At 43.9% G+C, this 21921-nt stretch overlaps 1 protein-coding gene across 3 annotated transcripts in view; it reads left to right on the plus strand.

The window, feature by feature from the left end:
• Positions 1-1734: 1734 nt before the first annotated feature.
• ATP10B (ATPase phospholipid transporting 10B (putative)) overlaps positions 1735-21921 on the plus strand; it is a 517664-nt gene continuing 497477 nt past the window's right edge. For all 3 annotated transcript variants that reach the window (XM_077266119.1, XM_077266120.1, XM_077266121.1), the window contains exon 1: positions 1735-2097. The gene's annotated coding sequence lies outside the window, so the exon portion shown is untranslated. The remainder of the gene's footprint in view (positions 2098-21921) is intronic.

The raw sequence follows: 21921 nt of genomic DNA on the forward strand, positions 1-21921 counted from the left end.
GCTTTACAGCCGGCACTGACAGTCAGTGCAGGAAGCTCTCGGCAGCAGCGCAGCATTAGCAAGCGCTCCTGCCGAAAGCAGTTTAACCCTGTGGACGCCGGGGGACGTGACAGACATCAGAATGTGAGTATGTAGTGTTTTTTTTTTTACTTTCACAATGGTAACCAGGGTAAATATCGGGTTACTAAGTGCGGCCCTGTGCTTAGTAACCCGATGTTTACCCTGGTTACCATTGTAAAACATTGCAGGCATCGTTGCTTTTGCTGTCAAACACGATGATACACGCCGATCTGACAACCAAATAAAGTTCTGGACTTCTAGCTCCGACCAGCGATATCACAGCGGGATCCAGATCGCTGCTGCGTGTCAAACACAACGAGATCGCTATCCAGGATGCTGCAACGTCATGGATCACTGTCGTTCTCGTTGTAAAGTCGCTCAGTGTGAAGGTACCTTTAGGTGCTGAGGATGCCAAGGTCCAGGCTGAGAGGAGAGGTTTTAGTGCAAGTACAGCACCATATGCAGTGGGAGTGAGGAGAGCTTAACACATTGCCGGAAAAGATCTGGGATCATCACACAATGAGAGGCTGTTGGCTGAGTGTCCTGAATGACTGTGAAAAGCTGTAATCATCATCATCAACTGCTCCAGTAAAAGCAAGTGTTTTTTTTCCTGTGGCACCTGAGGTCTGGACATTGCTTGTTGAGACCAGCTGATCCTCCATCCCTTCCACAACTTCTCCCCTTTTTTATTCCGCTGAAGATGGCTCGCCCGCCAGATGGTGAGACCACTGTGACCATTGGCTACCATTATGTGCAGGCTCCATGGAGGCCAACCCAGACAGAAAAACTGGTGTCATGAACAAGATACTATGTCTCATGAGGCTACACAGAGTTTGCTATAGTCCGGACAGTGACCACAGTAAAGGCACTGGCTTGCCTTCTTAGTCTCCAGCAACCCTCAATCCCAGGATCACAGGGTTTCTTCTCCTGGGCTTACTAGTTCTCATGCAGGGGCTTCTACCAAACAGACTGCACAATAGCCGTTAGGCCGGGGTCACACTTGCGAGTGCAATGCGAGAAACTCACACGAGTCTCTCGCATCAATACCCGGCACTGCCGCCGGCACTCGGGACCGGATCATTCAGTTTCATAGAAATACATGCAGCTGCACACTCTGGTCAAGTGCCGGTGGCAGTGCCGGGTATTGATGCGAGAGACTCGTGAAAGTTTCTCACATTGCATTTGCAAGTGTGACCCCGGCCTAACACTAATTATATGTGCTTTCAGACATTTGCGATGCCTGTCTTTGCAGGGCGCCACCATTATACCACAACTTAACTTTAGGTTTACATATTTTTATTATACTTTTTAATATTTTTACTTTTTAAGATTTTTTTTATATATATTTGTTCTTTATTATTATTAGTATACACACTCAGAAAAGGAGAGTAAGAAAAAGGGAAGTAATAATAGATACTGATCCCAATAGGCTGTGGATTTTTGTACAAGAGGTGAAGGAATGCAGACATGCGGCTTACCTGACCTCACCTGTGATTTACATGTTACTGTTGTGGAGGTGGGTGTCGGGGACACAGGGAGGGGTGATAGGCGTGATCACAGAAGTGTAACATAAGCTTTCATGCTGTTTAATCCTTTATTACAGAGATTCCCACCGCTAACGCTACCATAAATGCCATAACGTTACGTCACACTGTCAAATACATGCTGTACGCTCCTGGCATTCAGACGGTTAATAGTACCCATGTGCAAAGTGTTTGTATACCCACAGAGCACAATGCAGATCTGTGTGAGCTGCTAGGAATTCATTGGGACACAGCAGACAGCCTACACTAGGATTATACATGCTGCCTCCAGAAACTGTGGAGAAGCTTGAGAAGACTAGGTGTGGCTAGGACGCTTCTTATCTTACTAGTCAGTTCTGGGCTTATTTGTTTCTGCCTTCAGTGTGAGCAGGGTGTGTGGGTGAGGCCTGAACACCAAACTTTCTGTGAAATCATCCCAGAAGTTCTGCTGATTAAAGCTGTGGATGTCCCAAGGAAATCTCCAGTTACAAGAGCAGGCCTGGTCTTCTGCACAGTAAGTCCCTGATCTTCCTCCTCTTGTCACATCTGAGTCACTGGCTCTTTAGAAAACTTGTAAGTGGAGTTTGCATATAGAGTGTACAGGTGAGCGGACCACCTGACCCCATAGCCACAGGGGCTGTGTATGAAGTTGGAGTAGGGCTTATTCAGACTTCAGTTTTATGCGTACGAGTTCTACAAGGGCTGCGTTAGACATCTGTGCAAATTGAATGGACCACAAGGCACGCACTGGCCTCAGGTCTCCCGACTCGAGCGTAGCAGCCTTGTATATGTCTATGAGACTGTGACGCTCGGGTCAGGAGAGCCATGGCCAGTCCGAGCTTGGAACAATTTGCACGGACGGCTGAAGCGGCCTTGCTATTTTTCACATATAGAAATCATACCTATTAAAGTCTATAGTGCCGTTCACAGGTATGTATTTTTGCAGACTGAGTGGTCCATACAAAATGATGGGCCAATTTTGATCTGAGCCACTAATCAAATTGACCAATGCAAGCCTATGGGTCTGTGAAAAAAATCTGAAAATAGTCGGGTGCCATGTGTGTGCTGTCTCACTTAATGTTTGATGGGAGAAGCTTAAAAAACCTCCATCAGTTTTTTTTTTCTTCCTGAGACGAACTGTGCTGATAAAAATTCATAGTGACTAAACTTTGTTGGAAGTTTTTTTTTTTTTGTGAAAAATCACCAATGTCAGGTTTTCATGTACAAGTGCTATCTGTGTTTTTTTTACTGATTGCATTCATACCTGTGATAGTCTATGGGGCCATTAACATGTTCATGATTTTTCGTGGACCGTCTGAAAGAAGGTAGATAAACTTTGTTTTTTTTATTTCTCCCGTGTACAAGAAAAATGGACCAGAATAATCAGTTTTGTTTTTTTGTTTGTTTGTGGAAAAGATGTGTGAATGAGCCCGTAGGAGGATTTACAAAGTGTAGTTTGGTTTGGGGCTACTTTAGTGTGTATGGCAGGCAGAACTAGTAATGCCCTATTATAAAATTATCAGAAATATATTATGGATGTGATACTAGATTTCTTCAATACGTATAGTGTTGTGCTCACCGTGAGGTACATAATAATGGCCCTGAACAGGAGCGCACACAAAAATCACAGAACGCCTTTTCATAAGTCCAATTATGGCACAAAGGCTGTCACAGAAAGGCAGACTTGCCAACTTTTAGGCCACGTGCTTTTGTTGAGTATTTGAGTTTTTTTCCTCTGTATTTGTAAGTCAGACCAGGAGTGCAACAGTCAGAGAAAGAGTATATATGAATCAGGTGCACCAATTCTGCATTTTTTTTGCCCATTCATGGCTTTGGCTTACAAAAACAGATGTAAAATACTGACCAAATACCGTACTCAACGTGTGCACATGGCCTAAGACTGATTGGGATATCTATTGAAGCACCTTAACAGTTATTTCTCCGCTGCTGAAGCCCTTTGGTGTTCTTGTCCCCCCGCAAGCCCCTGTATAGCATGATGGCCCCCCACAGTCTCACGGTCCACTCACAGCTTTCCATATAGTATGATGGTCACACACACACACGCCTCTACATGTTATGATGGTCCCCCACACAGTATTATCGTCACTTTAGCCCATAAAAAAAAAAAATGGAATACTTGCCTAATCCAGACTTTGTCTGCACAGAACCTCTTCCATCCTGTCTTGCAATGGACGCACCTGGCATTTGCCAGAACTGCCAGATAGCCAGTTCGGCCCTGCCATGGGGTATATCGTAAACTGAGGTTACTGCTTCAGTTCTTCCAAACACAAACCGAGAATGGTCTGTGCTTCACGGCTATATGAAATTAGCCTTATACGGTTTTCTTGTGGCATTTTAGGGTACAAAATGCTTGTACAAAAGTAAACGCCACAAATCATCATGTATAACATACAAATTTGCAACAAATTTCAATATAAATTATTATGCAATTAAAAAAAGGACCTTTATATATATTTTTTATACTCAGAGCAAAGCAAAATATTGCATTCCCTAATCCAGTAGAAATGCCACCTTTAAAACAAATAATGCTCCTGATGTTTCTTAAGAAAAAAAAAAATGTGGATGCAACTAGGGAGACGCCTAACAAAAAAATATATAGTCTATTTCCCAAGACTGCTCAAATTCACACAGATTTGTAAATACAGTCTGGCATGTATATCGTACTACGCTTTTCATTCTTTCACATGTCCTGATATTTCTGTTAGGCCGGGGTCACACTTGCGAGTGTAATGCGAGAAACTCGTGCATCAATACCTGGCACTGCCGCCGGCACTCGGACCGGAGCGTTCAGCTGCATGTATTTCTATGCAGCCGCACACTCTGGTCCCGAGTGCCGGCGGCAGTGCCGGGTATTGATGTGAAAGACTCACGCGAGTTTCTCACAACACACTCGCAAGTGTGACCCCGGCCTTACTGGAAAAACCAATACCTGAACTAACTGTGTCTGTGTTACATATGTGTGGCATGTGAATGCCATCTGTGTGCTGCATCAGTGTGACAAGTACCAAAGTCTGGGAAAAGCGGTACAGTTTTCGTTGTTACCAGGCATCAAATGCTGACGGCAGCTCAGATCATTGGCAATAATGGGAGTTGTATTCAGCACCTGTAATGTACATTGTGTGTAAAATAAATATTTAAAAACTAAGAATGGCGTGGGCTCCCATGTAATTTTAGAAAACCAGCCAAGGGAAAGCCCACGGCTGAGAGCTGATGTTACTAATCTGGGAAAGGGTACAATATCCCAAAAGGATCCAAGGCTATTAATAATAGTTCACAGCTGTTTGCTTAGTCTTTACTGGTTAGTTTACTGGGACATAGAGTTCCTGCCATAAATTTTAACCAGCAAAGGATAAACAGAAAGCTGTCTGTTGATGTTAATAACCTGGGAAGGGGCCAGGGATATTGCCCCCCTCCCAGGCTAACATTAGCCCTCAGCCACCTGAGTAGTGGCGCATCCTTAAAGGGAGTCTGTCACCCCCAAAATCGTATATGAGCTGCGGCCACTGGCATCAGGGGTTTGTCTACAGCATTCTGTAATGCTGTAGATAAACCCCCGATGTAACCTGAAAGATGAGAAATAAAGGTTATATTATACTCACCCGGGGCGTTCCCGCTGCGGTCCGGGTCCAATGAGTGTCACGGTCCTGTTCAGCGCCTCCCATCTTCATACGATGATGTCCTCTTCTTGCCATGGCTACGGTGCAGGCGTACTTTGTCTGCCCTGTTGAGAGCAGAGCAAAGTATTGCAGTGCGCAGGCGCCGGGCCTCTCTGACCTTTCCCGGCGCCTGCGCACTGCAGTACATTGCTCTGCCCTCAACAGGGCAGACAAAGTACGCCTGCATCAGAGCCGCAGCAAGAAGACAAGAAGAGGATGTGATCGTATGAAGATGGGAGGTGCTGGACCGGACCGCGACGCCCATCGGACCCGGACTGCAGCGGGACCGCCCCTGGGTGAGCATAATAAAACCTTTATTTCTCATCTTTCAGGTTACATCAGGGGCTTATCTTCAGCATTACAGAATGCTATAGATAAGCCCCTGATGCCGGTGGCCACAGCTCATAAGCAATTTTAAGGGTGACAGACTCCCTTTAAGGTGTGCCAAATCTGGCACTTTCCCTGGTGCCAGGATACTCACTCCAATATACCAGCGTTTTTGAATTACGGTATATAATCAGCATAACCATCCAACTCAATGCCCATATACAAGGGAATGCATCCATGTAAACGAAGTGTACTTAATGGGTATGAGACAGAGAGGTCATGTCATAAACAGCAATATATGCACTAGAGGGACTAACTAATCTGGTGAGCGAAACAAAACCTATAAATCTTTCATAAACAGACAAGAGTCGATTATGATTAAGGATTGATACAATATTTATAGTTAATTTGTCCGGGGCCTATGTAGGACAATGAGCCAATATGACGAGTTTCTCTCATAGGTGTCAGTAAAATGGAAAGAATGAAGGACAATTTAAAGGTGAGAGAGCCAGAGGAGAAGAGTGGGGGAATCACAGAATGCAGCCAAATTGTAGCTTCTCATTAAAACCATCCGGTTTAATACTTCTCATTCGATAGATCCACCTGGCCTCCTTCTGTAATGTTAGTCGGTCTCAGTTACCACCCCTACTGGATGGTGTAACCATTTCCATGACCATGAAGTTAACGCACTCTAGATCCCCACCATGTATATCCCTAAAGTGTTTCAAAATCAAGGTGTCACGGGCATTAATGATATCACCCACATGTTCCCCCACTCTCCTCCATAGCTCACGTTTCATCTTTCCTACGTAGTCCATGGGGCAAGTGCAATGAAATAAATATACCTCCCATAGTCCTACAGTTAGAGAAATGTCAGCAATGGTAAATTCTACCAGTACTAATGCTGGAGAAGGTTTTTCTTCACAGAATGTATTTTCAGAATTTGCATCTTCCACATCTGAAGTTACATTTTTCTCTATTCTCCAACCAGGTTGGTGATCTTAAAATGAGGGAATATGCACTAATTGGTCACAGATAGACCTCTTCTTACAATTGGTCACCGATGGAAATTCAGAGATGAGGTCACCTATATCGGGATCGGTTCTTAATAGATGCCAATATTTTTGGATAATCCATTTCACTTCTCATGATTTATTGTCAAATGTACGCGTACCTATAATCCTAACTTGAGATTCTTGGTCATCATATTCCCTTTTTCTTACTAATGATGTCCCGCCCATTTGCTCCGTGAAATGCATCATTCAATTTGTCCAATGAGTAGAGGTAACCTCTATCAACAAATCTATCTCTCAGATATCGGACCTGGTGATGGAACATCGAGGTCCATGAACAATTTAGTCTAACTCGGAGATATTGGCCCTTTGGTATCCCCCTTCTCAAGATGAAGGGATGGTGGCTATCCCACCCTAGGAGGGTGTTCATAGCTGTAGGTTTCCAGAATATTTCTGTATTGATATGTCCAGTATCATCTCTACCAATCCTCAGATCCAAGAACCTAATAGATTTGTAATTAATTTCAGAAGTCAAGTTTACACCCAAAGAATTTTTATTCAGCTCCCCCACAAATTTGGATAGAGTCAGGGATACCGGACACCAATATTTGGATATTGTCCATGCATCTACCCCAGAACAATACTTGGGGTTCCACCAGGAAACTCCATCCTTTCTAAACACAATGGTGTCCTCCCACCCCAGGAACAAATTAGCATAGGTGGAGGCAAAGGGACGATAGCTGTGTCCCTGAGCTGGTGGAAGAACATCATTAAAGGAGAAAAAATGTTTTTCAATATAAACTCTGATAGTCCAAGCACAAATTCATTGTGTCGAATATCGTAGCCCCCTGGACCTAAGGTAATATGTCACTGCCCTAAGCCCTATATCGTGGGGGATGTTACTGTATAAGGCCTCTACATTGATAGACGCCAGATATACATCCTCCAGCTGGATAAGGAGGTTAGACGTATCCCTAATGTAGGAGTGTAGAGATACTACGAATGGCTTAAGTATCCATCTATATACAGGCTGGAGTTCGGAGTGATAGCATTAATCCCGGCAAAGATGGGTCGGCCTTTAAGTAGAGTTAGGCCTTTATGTACTTTGGGCAAAGCATGAAAGACAGCCAGGACTGAGAATTTTGAGTACATAAAGTCCCATTCATTTTTTAATACAGTATGATTTTAGAATCAAGTTCTCCCGACAGTATTTTCCAGTTCCAGTAAGAACATCTCGGTAGGGTCCTCTCTCAAAGTTTTATAGGTAGCTTCATCTTTGAGAATTCTATTGCACATTTTCAGATATCTCTCATTGCCTAACACAACAAGGTTGCCCTCCTTATCTGAGGGTTTGAAAATCAACTCTTTATTATCTGCAAATCTCTCCAAAGTCTCTCTGTCCTCTCTTGACATTAGAGTAGTTTCTAGTTGGGGTTTAATTCATTAGTTGCCAATTTTGTGAACACATCAATACCATTGTAGTCCATGTGCAGGGGCATCCTACTACTTTTCACCCTAAGATCCATAAATGGACCCAGTCCTGGCTGTCTTTGACCCTCCTTTAATAGGTCCATAAGTATCCTCACGCTAGGGAGATCCATTATTCTCGGGGTTTCACATTCGGCATGGTCATGGGTCCTGAAGAATTTCCTCCATCTAAGTTTACGGGCAAAAAGTTGATGTCTTTGACCCAGACAAATTTTCCAAATTGGTTTGTGGGTACAAAAGATGGCCCTTTGGACAGAACAGATTTTCCCAGCGGGGATAGGGCCTGGAAAGCAAACGGTGCTATTTGATCTTTAGAGCTTAAACTTGGCTGTAATAAATTCTTGATGCTATATGTCTGTTGCATTTGGAGAGCCCCTGACATGCAAAAACTCTCACCCTCCCCCCTACAAGTGACCCCATTTTGAGAATTAGACCTCTCAAAGAATTTATCTGGTGGGGTGTGGAGTATTTTGATCCTACAGTTGGTTCACAGAATTTATAACATTTAGATGTGAAAACAAAAAAATATTTTTTCCATTGTTTTAGCCCCCACAGTTACAATATGAACTCTGGGGCACTGTATGCTCAATTTTCAGTGTCGTGAAAAAGCAGGGCTGAATATTAAAGCCTCTTAATGACCAACCTAAAAACTTATAGGAAGAATGTACCAAATTATTTTTGACAGCTTCAGTCTTTAAAAAGACAAAAAATATGTTGTACTGTAGCTTAAATTTGCACAAAAATGCGTGATTTGCTACTTTAGAAAATATATGGTGTGTAAGATGTGTATTTATTCATAGCTGTGCAAATACAATTTTAAAGGGACGCGACGCTGTTTCCAAAAAACACTATAAACTTGTAGATACGGTGTTAATCTGCAGGTTAACCCCTTCATGACCATAGACTTAACCATATGTCCAGGTTGGTAAGCACTTCCCGACTTTAGACGTGTGAGTACGTCCAGGCGATTTGCGCTTTGGAGCTGTGCGTGCTCGATCGTCACCAGATATTCAGCTAACATGACAGCTGACACCCGGCACTCACTGCCAGAAGTGATACCTGCACAGCTACCGGCAGTTTAACCCTCTAAATGATCTGATCGCTGCATTTAGAAGGAAAGGAGAGGGCTCCCTTTGCTCTCCCAATAGGCGCCTTCTGATCAGCGTCATCGTGAGTGGACGATCGTTGCCATGGTGACGCGATTAGTTAGATCATGCACGTTATATGATCCAACTAACTTGTCTCATTGCTGCATGGACAGTTATAAAGCATAGCAATGCTCCTGCATTGCTATGCTCTATAACTGCGATTATATCAATAAATATTTTTATGAAAAAGAAACAATAAAAGTACACATATTTGGTATCATCACGTCCGATAACCTATAAAACTGTCTTTTTTACCCTTCGCCATGACAGCACCCCCTGGAGAGATAGGGATCCGCCCCAAGGAACAGGAAACCTACAGAGACATAAAAGGGGGCGGTCCCCCTCTCCTCCTCAGTTTAGGTTTCCTGTTCCCAGGGGACAGGATCTCTGGATTCTCTGAACTACAGCATACCTGGGCTAGAAGCATCCGCCTGTGCGGTTTCCGCGAGAACGGCAGGGGATGCAGTCCAGAAGCAGCGTCGGGGGAGACTCCGCTAGACGGCTCCCCCCTCGTCAGGCCGGCATGTGGAACACCTGGTCCGGGGAGGCCGCTCGGTTCCACGAGGCAACGTGGCAGAGGTGCGGCCCTGAAGGAGCTCCAGACGCGGACCGGCAGGTATGAGGTCCGGGATCTGAGGCACAGCTGCAGCGGCAGCCGGCACACCGCTCCATAGCGCAGGCCGGGCAAGATGGCGGCTGCGCGTGCGTGGTAGCGGTGAAAAAATCCCCATACTGCCCCGGGGCGGGTGAGCACTTCCGGGTCACCCACACAGCGATGAGGGAAAGCGCGGTTTTGCGCATGCGCAGTACACCGCTGTGGGGTACGAAAAAAAAAAAAAAAAGCTGACCGGATCTTGGCCTATAAAAAGGGGGTAGTTGCAAACGCACAGGCGATGCAACATGTCGTCCCCAGGCAAAACAGTGGACCCAGCAGGTGAGCCAGCCAGCAAAAGGTCCTCAGATGCCAGCCACAGGAGCGAGACCAAGGATTCAAGATCCAGAAAGTCGCAACCTCTTATTTCGGTACCGTACAGCTTCACTGGGTGAGTGTAATTCCCCTCTGCCTATAAAGCTGACACTCTTTTCCACAAATGTCTTCTTCACCCAGGCCAAAAGGAGACAAAAATCTAAACACAAACAGTGTGCGTTATGTGACGAGCCTCTCCCAGATTCCCACCCCATAAAACTCTGCAATCAATGTATGACTGAAACAATGCAGAGTCCATCTATGTCGGTCACAGATATACGGGCCATAATTAGAGAAGAATTACAGGCCATCTCACAAACCAGTACCCCCCCTAAAAAATCCGGGAAAGAAAAGGCAGTATCCAGCTCTGAGTCCGAGGAGGAAGGCGTTATCCACTCAGACTCCTCGCAGGCGTCATCCTCTTCCTCGACACAATCGGACATTGAGGGTCGAGCTTGTTTTCCCCTTGATCGGGTGGACAACCTAGTAAAATCCATCAGGAATACAATAGGTTGTGAGGATGCAAAAGACGACCAAACTGCACAAGACATCATGTTTGCAGGGTTGGCAGAGAGGAAGAGAAGAGCATTCCCAGTAATTCCTGCGGTTAAGGCACTGATAAAGAGGGAGTGGGAGAAACAGGACCAGAGAGGTTTTCTCCCGTTAGCCTCCAAAAGGAAGTACCCCTTTAATGATGAGGAGTTAATTTCATGGACTAAAATTCCTAAGGTGGACGCTGCAGTCGCCTCCACTTCAAAACAGTCAGCTCTACCAGTCGAGGATGCGGGCCTACTTTCTGATCCTCTAGATCGGAAGGCAAAATCGTCACTAAAACGATCATGGGAAGCTTCCACGGGCATATTTAAACCATCAATTGCCAGTACATGCACTGCTAGATCCATGCTTGTTTGGATTGATCAGCTGGATCAACAGATCGAACAGGGGGTCTCCAGACAAAAATTGCGGGATGCGATACCACTAATTAGAGGTGCAGCAGCATTCATGGCCGATGCTTCAGCTGACTCTCTTCGCCTTGCAGCAAGATCAGCGGGTCTGAATAATAATGCCAGACGTGCGTTATGGATGAAGAGCTGGGAGGGGGATACGCAGTCAAAGGCTAAGATCTGTGCTATTCCATGTGAGGGTGAGTTTTTGTTTGGGAAAGCATTAGACGAGATCCTCAAAAAAGCGAAGGAGAGGAAAAAAGCCTTCCCTGACCCCTCAATTCCTTTCTATAGGAAGACCTTTAGGAAGAGGCCGTTCGGGAAAAGAACACAAAATGAAAGATCGTCACGATGGGCCACAAGAGAGGGAAAACAGGGTGGCACTATGTTCAAAGGCCCCCCCTTCCGTAGAGACAATAAATTCTAAAACACCAGACACCCCAGTAGGGGGTAGGTTAAAATTTTTCTTTCCCCAATGGCGAAAAATCACGTCAAGTTCCTGGGTGCTAAATATTATTAAGGAAGGAATGAAGATAGAATTCCTCCAAATTCCCCATGACTCTTTTATTTTAACAGCCCTTTCCTCACCAGTGCAACAGAAGGCCCTTGAACTGGAAATTCGAAGTCTCATAGTTAAAAATGTTTTAGTTAGGGTGCCAAAGGGACAAGAGGGTAGAGGGTTCTACTCTCCGTTATTTTTAATCCCTAAACCCGATGGTTCATTTCGAACAATTATAAATCTTAGAAAACTCAATACGTTTATTAAAAATTATACGTTTAAAATGGAGTCTATTAGATCGGCCATTAAGCTCCTTTTTCCAAATTGTAAAATGGGCGGCATTGATTTAAAAGATGCCTACTACCATCTCCCTATCCATAGCAGGTATCAAAAATACTTAAGAGTGGCAGTAACTCTTGAGGGGGAGATTCATCATTTCCAGTATACAGCCATGCCCTTTGGGCTCTCCACGGCACCTAGGATCTTCACGAAGGTAATGTTAGAAGTAATGGCCTACCTTCGCCAGAGAGACACCTTAATCATTCCCTACTTAGATGATTTTTTAGTTGTAGGAAATTCGTCCCTTCAGTGTGCGGAACGATTAGCTGACACTGTCTCGTCCTTAGAAAACCTGGGCTGGATCGTCAACTATAAAAAATCCAGACTCATCCCACTTTCTCTTCAGACATTTTTAGGGTTCAATCTAGATTCCATAAAACAAAAATGTCTACTTCCCCAAGAAAAAATATCTCTTATAGAGGGTAGAGTAGTGGCGGCCATTCACAAACCTCAAATGTCCCTGAGGGCAGGAATGTCCTTGCTAGGATCCCTCTCCTCCTGTACTCCAGCCGTTCAGTGGGCACAACTTCATACCCGAACGTTGCAACACCAGATACTTCGGGAACAGAGAAAATTTCTGGGGCACCTTGAATCAAAAATAACTTTATCCGAGAAAGTCTTATCCTCCTTAGAGTGGTGGCTAGTTAAAAACAACCTAGCGGGGGGTGTCCCTTGGGTAATATCACCATCCCACACGATAACTACGGACGCTAGTCCCCACGGGTGGGGCGCACATATGGGAGATAGATTCTGCCAGGGAACCTGGGATAAAAATGAGGATTTATATTCATCAAACCTGAAAGAATTGAATGCGGTAAACTATGCACTGCGTCAATTTCTCCCACAGCTACGAGGAAGCCACGTCCGAATCTGTTCAGACAACACTACGACAGTGGCGTATTTAAACAAACAAGGCGGCACAAGATCAGACGCTCTAATGTCTTCCGCAAACAGTACCTTAATCCTGGCCAAAAAGCATCTGTTGTCCCTCTCGGCAGTCCACATCAAAGGAGAGAACAATCGACAAGCAGACTTTCTAAGTCGACACACTCTTCATCAAGGAGAATGGTGTCTCAATCCTCACATTTTCCACAAAATAACATTGTTATGGGGCAAGCCCCAAATAGACCTATTCGCTACAGAACAGAACAAACAAGTCCAGAAATTCGCATCTCGGTCCCGTGCAGATCACCCGGACATTCTAGATGCTCTTCAAACACCCTGGCAATTCAAACTAGCGTATGCTTTCCCTCCGATAATTCTGCTTCCACAAGTAATACGGAAGATCAGGGAAGAGCAGGCCAGGATAATACTGATAGCACCATTCTGGCCCAAGAGACCATGGTTCTCGTGCCTGCGGTCAATGTCGGTGACGGATCCTTGGGTCCTTCCCTCAATCCCAAACCTTCTCTCTCAGGGACCTTTCTTCCACCCTCAGGTGGACAGCCTCCACCTGACGGCCTGGAATTTGAAAGGCAGATATTAAATTCCAGGGGGTTTTCAAAAGGCCTAATTGATACACTCCTGCTTAGCAGGAAACCATCTACAACAAAAATTTACACCAAAATATGGAAAAAGTTTCTTCAGTTCCATACTAGTTCAAACCCCTCTGAAGTCCCAATAAAATCTATACTAGAATTTCTACAGAAAGGGAAAGAGTTAGGTCTGTTGGTTAATACACTAAAGGTCCAGGTGTCCGCTCTGGGTGCCCTCTATGGCCATAATATTGCTGGTAATAAATGGGTATCCCGCTTCATCACAGCCTGTGAACGAGTTACTCCTGTCCACATACCTAGGGTAGCTCCTTGGGATCTAAATCTAGTCTTAGACTCTCTAACAGAATCTCCGTTTGAGCCTATAGACACAGCATCTTTGAAACATTTGTCGCTAAAAACAGCCTTCTTGGTAGCCTTAACATCGGCTAGAAGAGTCAGCGACATTCAGGCCTTGTCGATAGATCAACCTTACCTTCTCACATTTCACGACAAACTAATCTTAAAACCAGACCCCTTATACCTTCCTAAGGTAGCAGGGAAGTTCCACAGGTCACAAGAGATACATCTTCCTACTTTCTTTAAAGACCCCTCTACTCCTGAAGAACAAAAATTTCATACTCTAGACGTCAGGAGAGTAGTTTTGCAATATATTGAGAAAACTAGTAGTTGGAGGCAGAGTAGGGCTCTGTTCATATCCTTCCAGGGCAAAAAGAAAGGATATGGAGTCACAAGAGCAACATTATCCAGGTGGATAAGAGACGCTATCCGGTTGGCCTATTCCATGAAAAATGAAGAACCTCCGGAGGGTATCAAAGCACATTCCACCAGAGCCATGGCTTCTTCCTGGGCCAAAAAAGGGAACGTGCCAATCGAGGATATATGTAAGGCTGCAACTTGGTTGGCTCCTTCCACTTTCTATAATCACTACAGGCTTGACCTGTCTTCCGACTCTGACCTACACTTTGGCAGGACTATCCTCAGCACGGTAGTCCCCCCCCCCCCTAGGTGTTGGTCTCTGGAAATCTCTCCAGTGGGTGCTGTCATGGCGAAGGGTAAATAGCCGGATTACTTACGGTAATGCTCTTTTAATGAGTCCATGACAGCACCCAGTCACATCCCTCCCTAATAAAAGCCAATGTAATTACTTCTATGAAGTTTATATTCTGATGATACATTGTAATGGTTGACTAACACTGGCGGTCCTCCGGGTACTCTGAAACTAAACTGAGGAGGAGAGGGGGACCGCCCCCTTTTATGTCTCTGTAGGTTTCCTGTTCCTTGGGGCGGATCCCTATCTCTCCAGTGGGTGCTGTCATGGACTCATTAAAAGAGCATTACCGTAAGTAATCCGGCTATTTTTCTATAAAATAGTTTTTATTTTATAAAGGAGCCAAAACATTAAAAAAAATATAAATGTGGTATCGCTGTAATTGCACGGACCAGAAGACTAAAGTTGCTTTATTACTTTTACCACACGGTGAACGGAATAACCCACCCACCCTTCAAAAAAAAAAAAAAAAATCCTAAAACTGCTGATTCTTCCTTATTCTATGTGTGACCGCAAACAAACATAAAAAAAACTGTAGAAATCTGGTATCGCTGTAATTGCACTGACCTGAAGAATAAAGTTGTCTAATCACTTATACAGCACAAGCAATGGCATAAAAAAAAAAAAATAAAACCAATTCTTCATCTTCTGTTGATTTATCCTACCTGCCAAAGATTGCAGTAAGGCTTGGCTCACATTTATCCTGTTCTCTCTGCTGAGCACTTACACCTGGTTTTCCATGTAAATCTCTGAAATCTCTGAAATATGTGATTCTGAAAGAATCCCCAGTGGAAGGTTCCCTATAATAAGGCAGGTGGAAGCACTGTGATCTGGAGATGTCCATCTTGTTAGACATGCATAAAAGCATGGTCGATGACAGTTTTGTACACTTCTGAAAAGGACACAGCTTAACAGAGGCCAGACGAAGTCGAGAGTAACTCTGGTGCCCCATTATAGGGAATGGTTCCCTCAGGGGTTTCATCTGAATTGTCATTCAGAAATTTAAATGGAAATCCCAAAGTAAGTGCTCAGTGTAGAGCGCCGGATAAATGTGATCCCAAACTTTCTGTGAAATGTTCCCAGTAAAAGCTTCAACTCAATCCACACAAAAAAAAAAAAAAAAAAAAACAAGTTCCCACTCAGGTCCGTCATCTGTTAATGGAAATAAAGGGGATTCCAGTTAGTGGTAGCACAAAGGCTCTGGAAAAGCACTATGGCTCCTTGCCCTCCAAAAGAAATTCAGCAAATTCTGCACTCCCAAATTCACATGCCCCCCTCCCTTCTGAGCCCCACACTGTGTCTAAACCACATTCAGCGTCCACATGTTTGGCATTTCTGCAGCGAAAAAAGCCCGCTTAATTTATGGGTGCATGTCTCCAGAAGCACATACTGGGCACTACAATAGCAGATTTTCTATTTTCACTCTGCAACATCCAGTGCTGCTTGTTTTTGGAAAACGCCCATGGAGTCAAAATCACTAAACTTGTAGATAAATTCCCAAAGTGGTAGTATAATTTCCAAAATGGGGTCACTTGAGGGCGGTATCTTGCTTGTCTAGCACTTATGAGCTCTGTAAATACCTACCTCTGCAATACTTGAACAATTGATTGTATCACTGTGGTGTCCCTATTAAATTCCTTACACTTATGACGCAAATCTACACTTTGAGTGCGGTTGTTTTCTTCTAAAGTTATCTCTTCGGGTTCAACCAGCACCTACCATACGACTTCCAGAGTGCACGTCTTGTTTTTCTATAGTCTGCAAACTATTCTAGGAAAATCTGCGCTCCAGGAGGTAAATGGCACTCTGCCCACCCGAGTATCGCCGTGTTGTAAACCAACACTGTACAGCCACATATGGGGTATTTTCCACTTGAAGCAAAATTGTGTGACATTTTGGTGCTATTTTTACCAAATTTAGTTTGTGAAAATGTAAAATCTGGGGCTAAAACAACATTTTTGTGTTAAAAATTTAATTTCTTCACTACACAATAATATAAAATTCTGTGACACACCCGTAGTGTCAATATGATCACTGCACCCTTAGGCTACGTTCACATTTGCGTTGTGCGCCGCAGCGTCGGCGCCGCAGCGCACAACGCAAACAAAAACGCGGCAAAACGCACGCTAAAACGCTGCGTTTTGCGCCGCATGCGTCCTTTTTGGCCGAAAGTTGGACGCAAAAAAAATGCAACTTGAAGCGTTTCTTGCGTCCAACGCTTGCGGCCATGCGGCGCAAAACGCAGCACAACGCATGTCCATGCGCCCCCATGTTAAATATAGGGGCGCATGACGCATGCGGCGCCGCTGCGGCGCCCGACGCTGCGGCGCTGACCGCAAATGTGAACGTAGCCTTAGATAAATTCTTTGAGAGGTGTTGTTTGTAAAATAAGGTCACTTATGGGGGGGGTTCTCCTATTCTGGCACCTTAGGGGCTCTACCAATGTGACATGGCACCCTCAAGTACATCAAGCAAAATCTGAACTCCAATATGGTGCTTCTACCCTTCGGAGCTTTGCACTGTGCCTCAAAAGTAGTTTTCTACTACATATGCAGTATCAGTGAACTCAGGAGAAATTGCAGAACAAATGTTATGGTGCAGTTTCTCCTATTACCCTTGTGAAAAAAAAATGGGGCTAAAAGTTTTTTCACATCTCAACATTATAAACGTCTACTTACCAAACCTCTAAATACATTCCTTGAGGGGACTAGTTTCCAAAATGGGGTCACTTGTGGGGGGGCACATCAGGGGCTCTCCAATCGCGACATGGCTTCCACTAATGGTTCTAACAAATTTTGAATTCAAAAAGCTACTGTGCTCCTTCCCTTACATATGGGGTATCGTCGTTCTGAGGATAAATTGCACAACAAAAAGAAAATAAAGTGTTGGAGAAATGAGAAATCGCTGGTCAACCTTTAACCCTTCTTACCTCCTAACCAAAAAAATAGTTTCAAAAATGTTGCTGATGTAAAGTAGACATGTGGTAAATGTTATTTATTAACTATTTTGTGTGACATACCGCTCTGGTTTAAGGGCATAAAAATTAAGTCTGACAATTGCTAAATTTTCGAAATTTTTGCCAAATTTCTGTTTTTTGTTTTTTTTTCACAAATAGACACAAGTCATAGTAAATAAACTATTTTAACACTATCATGACATACAATATGTCATGACAAAGCCGTCTCAATCACTAGGGTCCACGAAGCGTTCCAGAGTTATCACCACATATAGGGACACTGGTCAGAATTGTAAAAATTTGGCCTGGTCATGAAGGTGAAAACAGACTTGGGGTGGGGGTGAAGGTGTTAAGTTTTCTAATTGCTGCCCATTTGCTCCACTGACTGACCTGCTAATGGGAGGAAATGAACGTTCTTCCATGTGGCCACCTCTGGCTTTCAGTCGTAGAGGTGTGCTTCCACCACTTTGGTTACTGCTATCATCTCAGCACTGTAAGCATGCTCCAGCACTTTGACAACCGGCTTCCTACGGAGATGACTATCAGGCGGTGCCTGGTTGTGGTTATATCTTCTACTCATTGTGTGCTGAGCATTGACTGAAGCTGCTTCAGACACGCCTCTATGACTGAAAGCCGGAGGCGACTAGGAGGAAGAAAGTCTGTGACTCAAATATTGGCTCAAAATTGGCAATGCAAGTCTGAGGGTCAGTGAAAAATTTGCATGTTACCCGGGTGCAGTCTGTTTTTCACTGGCTGGTAAGTGGAGAAAATATTTTTTTTTCAGTGACCAAAAACTGATGACACTGTGATGAAACGATGCAAAAAACTGGCAAATGAGGCTTTACATACTGTTAACTGCTTGTTGTCAAATATAATCCTCTACCAGTTGAGTTACATTGTCAGATTACAGGGAGTAGGGACAAGTTTTTGTTTATCTCGTCTGTTAAACTGTGTATGGCATTACATAAGCTTTCAAGTCATGGCAGACAAGTCATTGGACGATGACTTTTACATCTCATGATTAGAAAGGAAGTTCCAGCATCTATAGTGTTGGTAGAATGCTGAATAGGAGGAACCACCTACCCAAAAATAGTCAATGGCAAGGTAGAGAAAAGGAAATTGGGACAGCTCTTGGACTGTTGATGCACCAAAAGCAGTTTAACACACAACCCAAGCGGTTTTTTATTGCAGCACTGAAGTGATGCTTCTAATCTAAGGGCACTGCACTTAATGTTTATATTTATTTGTCACAGTATCCTATTCTCCAAAAGTTTGTGATCTGCAAACACTGAAGCTAGCCGGAGGTAATTTTTCAATGCAAGTTTATGAGAGCCATGTTCTGGCTCTCATAAACGTCCATTGAAAGCTTGTGACCATTATCTCTGACTTCCAGTGAGTCAGAAGTTGTAATCACAAGATGGTGCTGCCGGATCGTAGGGGCCCTGATAAAAGGTGAAGACGATAGAAGGCAAGTGTAAAATTATGGTCAGGGACCTTAGCTTAGAAGCACCACTCTGGCGCTGCGTTAAAGAATTAATCAAGGTTTTTCTAACTTGTGATGTGGGAATAGGGCAGCAAGACAATGTTTTACTACAGGTTTTATGTGAAAGGACAGGTGTGTTTTAAAGGGACTCTGTCAGTGCAGAACAACTGTTCAAACCAAAGTCTCACCGCTCGCTCGGTGCGTCACGGTGGGACCAGTAATTTAAATGCACCTTCCCACTTGCTTGTTTTCACTCTGTCCACTGCTCCTCTTCTTTGATTGACAGCTCTATCTTAATAGGGCCAGTGAAAGGTAGAGATCTATGGAAATCAAGCAGCTGGGAAGCTGCATATGTGTTTGGGGACACCATGATGCACTGAGCGGCTGTACTTGGTTTGAACAGTCATTCTGTGCTAACAATCCCTTTAGTGGTGTTCCTCGACTCCAATCCAAGGCCCCCAACCGATCATGTTTTCAGGTAATTCTTAGTATGAGGCCATGTGCACACGTTCAGTATTTTTTGCGTTTTTTTCGCGTTTTTTCGCTATAAAAATGTGATAAAAACGCGAAAAAAAGTGAAAAAATGCTTACGTATGCCTCCTATTATTTACAGTGTATTCCGCACTTCTTGTGCAAATGTTGCATTTTTTTCCACGAAAAAATCGCATCGCAGAAAAAAAAGCAATATGTTCATTAAGTTTGCGGAATTGCAGGGATTCCGCACACCTAGGAATACATTGATCTGCTTACTTTCCGCATGTGGCTATGCCCACCATGCGGGGAGTAAGCAGATTATGTGCGGTTGGTACCCAGGGTGGAGGAGAGGAGACTCTCCTCCACGGACTGGGCACCATATAATTGGTAAAAAAAAAAACATCATCGAAGGTCCTGCACACACACACCATCTATAGGAACGGACGCCGCTGAGGAGATCGGCTGTCTGCAGGTGAGTATAACCATTTTTTTAATTATTTTTAAACATTCTATCTTTTACTATTGATGCTGCATAGGCAGCATCTATAGTAAAAAGTTGGTCACACTTGTCAAACACTATGTTTGACAAGTGTGACCAACCTGTCAATCAGTTTTCCAAGCGATGCTAATTTCGCTTGCAAAATGCTAAAAAAAACGGGAAAAAAACGCAAAAAAAAAAAATGTGGATTTCTTGCAGAAAATTTCAGGTTTTCTTCAGGAAATTTCTGCAAGAAATCCTGACGTGTGCACATACCCTTAGGCCATGTTCACACGTTCAGTATTTGATCAGTATTGATTTTACATCTATATTTGTAAGCCAAAATCAAAAGTGGGTGAAAAATCCAGAATTGGTGACGTGTTTCTATTATTTTTTTTCTGATTGTTCCACTCCTGATTTTGGCTTACAAACACTGATGTAAAACACTGAACGTGTGAACATGGCCTTACAGAGATGAGAACCTGTGGCTTTTGTTATGCCACAAATCTTACTGCAATACGATTTGTGGCGTAGCACAAACCACTACCTGCTTTGCCCAATTCATTAAGAATTATGTTTTTCTTTGGGCCTCATTCAGATATCCTTATGGCACGTCAATGTTGTATCTCTTTTTATCACGGACTGGGGTGTCTGGGGCCCAACCAACAGTTATATGCAAATATCTGTAAATCGTTATACCCATTATAGTGGAGCATCAACTGTAAAAGACAGGTGGCTCCTGCACAGCTACTATGCACTTACCATATCTTGGATGTAAAATTATGGAAGTTTGCATTAAATGGTTTCTTTGGTTAAAACAAGTTAGAATAATAGCACATACAAGGGAGAAATATCGCCACACCATGACCAGACGACATATTACCACCACATAGTGACCAATTACTACAATACTGATCATGATTAAAAACTACAATACTAACAACACTGTCATTACCACAAGTGACATTACACAGAAGATCTGTATATAGCTTATAATGTGCAGGTAATACAGGGATCATTGGAAGCATTATATACAGGAGATCTGTCTATAGTGTATAATTGGTGTCAGGAGGATATCTGTGGAGTGATTCCATGCTGCTGATGGTATGAAGACATCAATCCAGAAGGTGATGAAAGCATAGTGGTTTATTCAATGTTTATTTAATGTGTGTGTACAGTGGTAATACAGTGATCAACTATGACATTATACACAGGAGCTCTGTATTGTGTATAATGTACAGGTAATACAGGGATCACCAGTGCCATCATACACCGAAGGCTCTGTATGTAGTATACAGTACAGTTAGTGTACAGATAAAATACAGTTATGACTGATGACACTATACACAGGAGCTCTGTATACAATGTCCGTGTACAGATAATACAATGGTCACCACTGAAATTATATACAGGAGCTCTGTATATAGTGTACAGGTAATACAGTGATCATCACCCTAGTGTCGCCCCTCTCCCACTGTTGCCCCCTATGTCTGCTTAGGTGATTTAGGTTAGACAGCCCACCTATAACTGACTGTCCTGCCGTTGGTTTGAAGTAAGGCTTGGAGCCAGTACTTCCAAGGCGTTTCCGGCCACCGGCTACGCGCCTCAGTAGGATGTTGCCTCGATCTTACAGCACGACTCCTACTGGTGTTTTCTCCTTGTTGCGTTGATCTCGTTTCTCACTCTTCACAATAAACCTCGCTTCTTATCCTTTCTTGGGGTACCGCCGCAATGAAGTGCAGGCACGGTCCCGTAACGTTCTTTCTGTTCGCTAGGCCTCTGTCAGGATCCCACCCCTGACAGGGACCCCCCTGAATCTTCCCCTGCAACACCCTCTGCCACAGGATGTTGCCTGGTTCCAACCCAGTCAGCTTCTGACTAACTTCCTATCTAACCCCCAGTTTTACCAGACTGTGTGGAGTGGCCTAATACATAGCACCCTTAGCTCCCCCTGGAGGCCAGACTGTGAAGTGTATTGGTGTCTGTGATACCTGGTCAGGT

The sequence above is a fragment of the Ranitomeya variabilis genome, chromosome 5 (assembly GCF_051348905.1).
Source record: "Ranitomeya variabilis isolate aRanVar5 chromosome 5, aRanVar5.hap1, whole genome shotgun sequence".
Taxonomy (NCBI): domain Eukaryota; kingdom Metazoa; phylum Chordata; class Amphibia; order Anura; family Dendrobatidae; genus Ranitomeya; species Ranitomeya variabilis.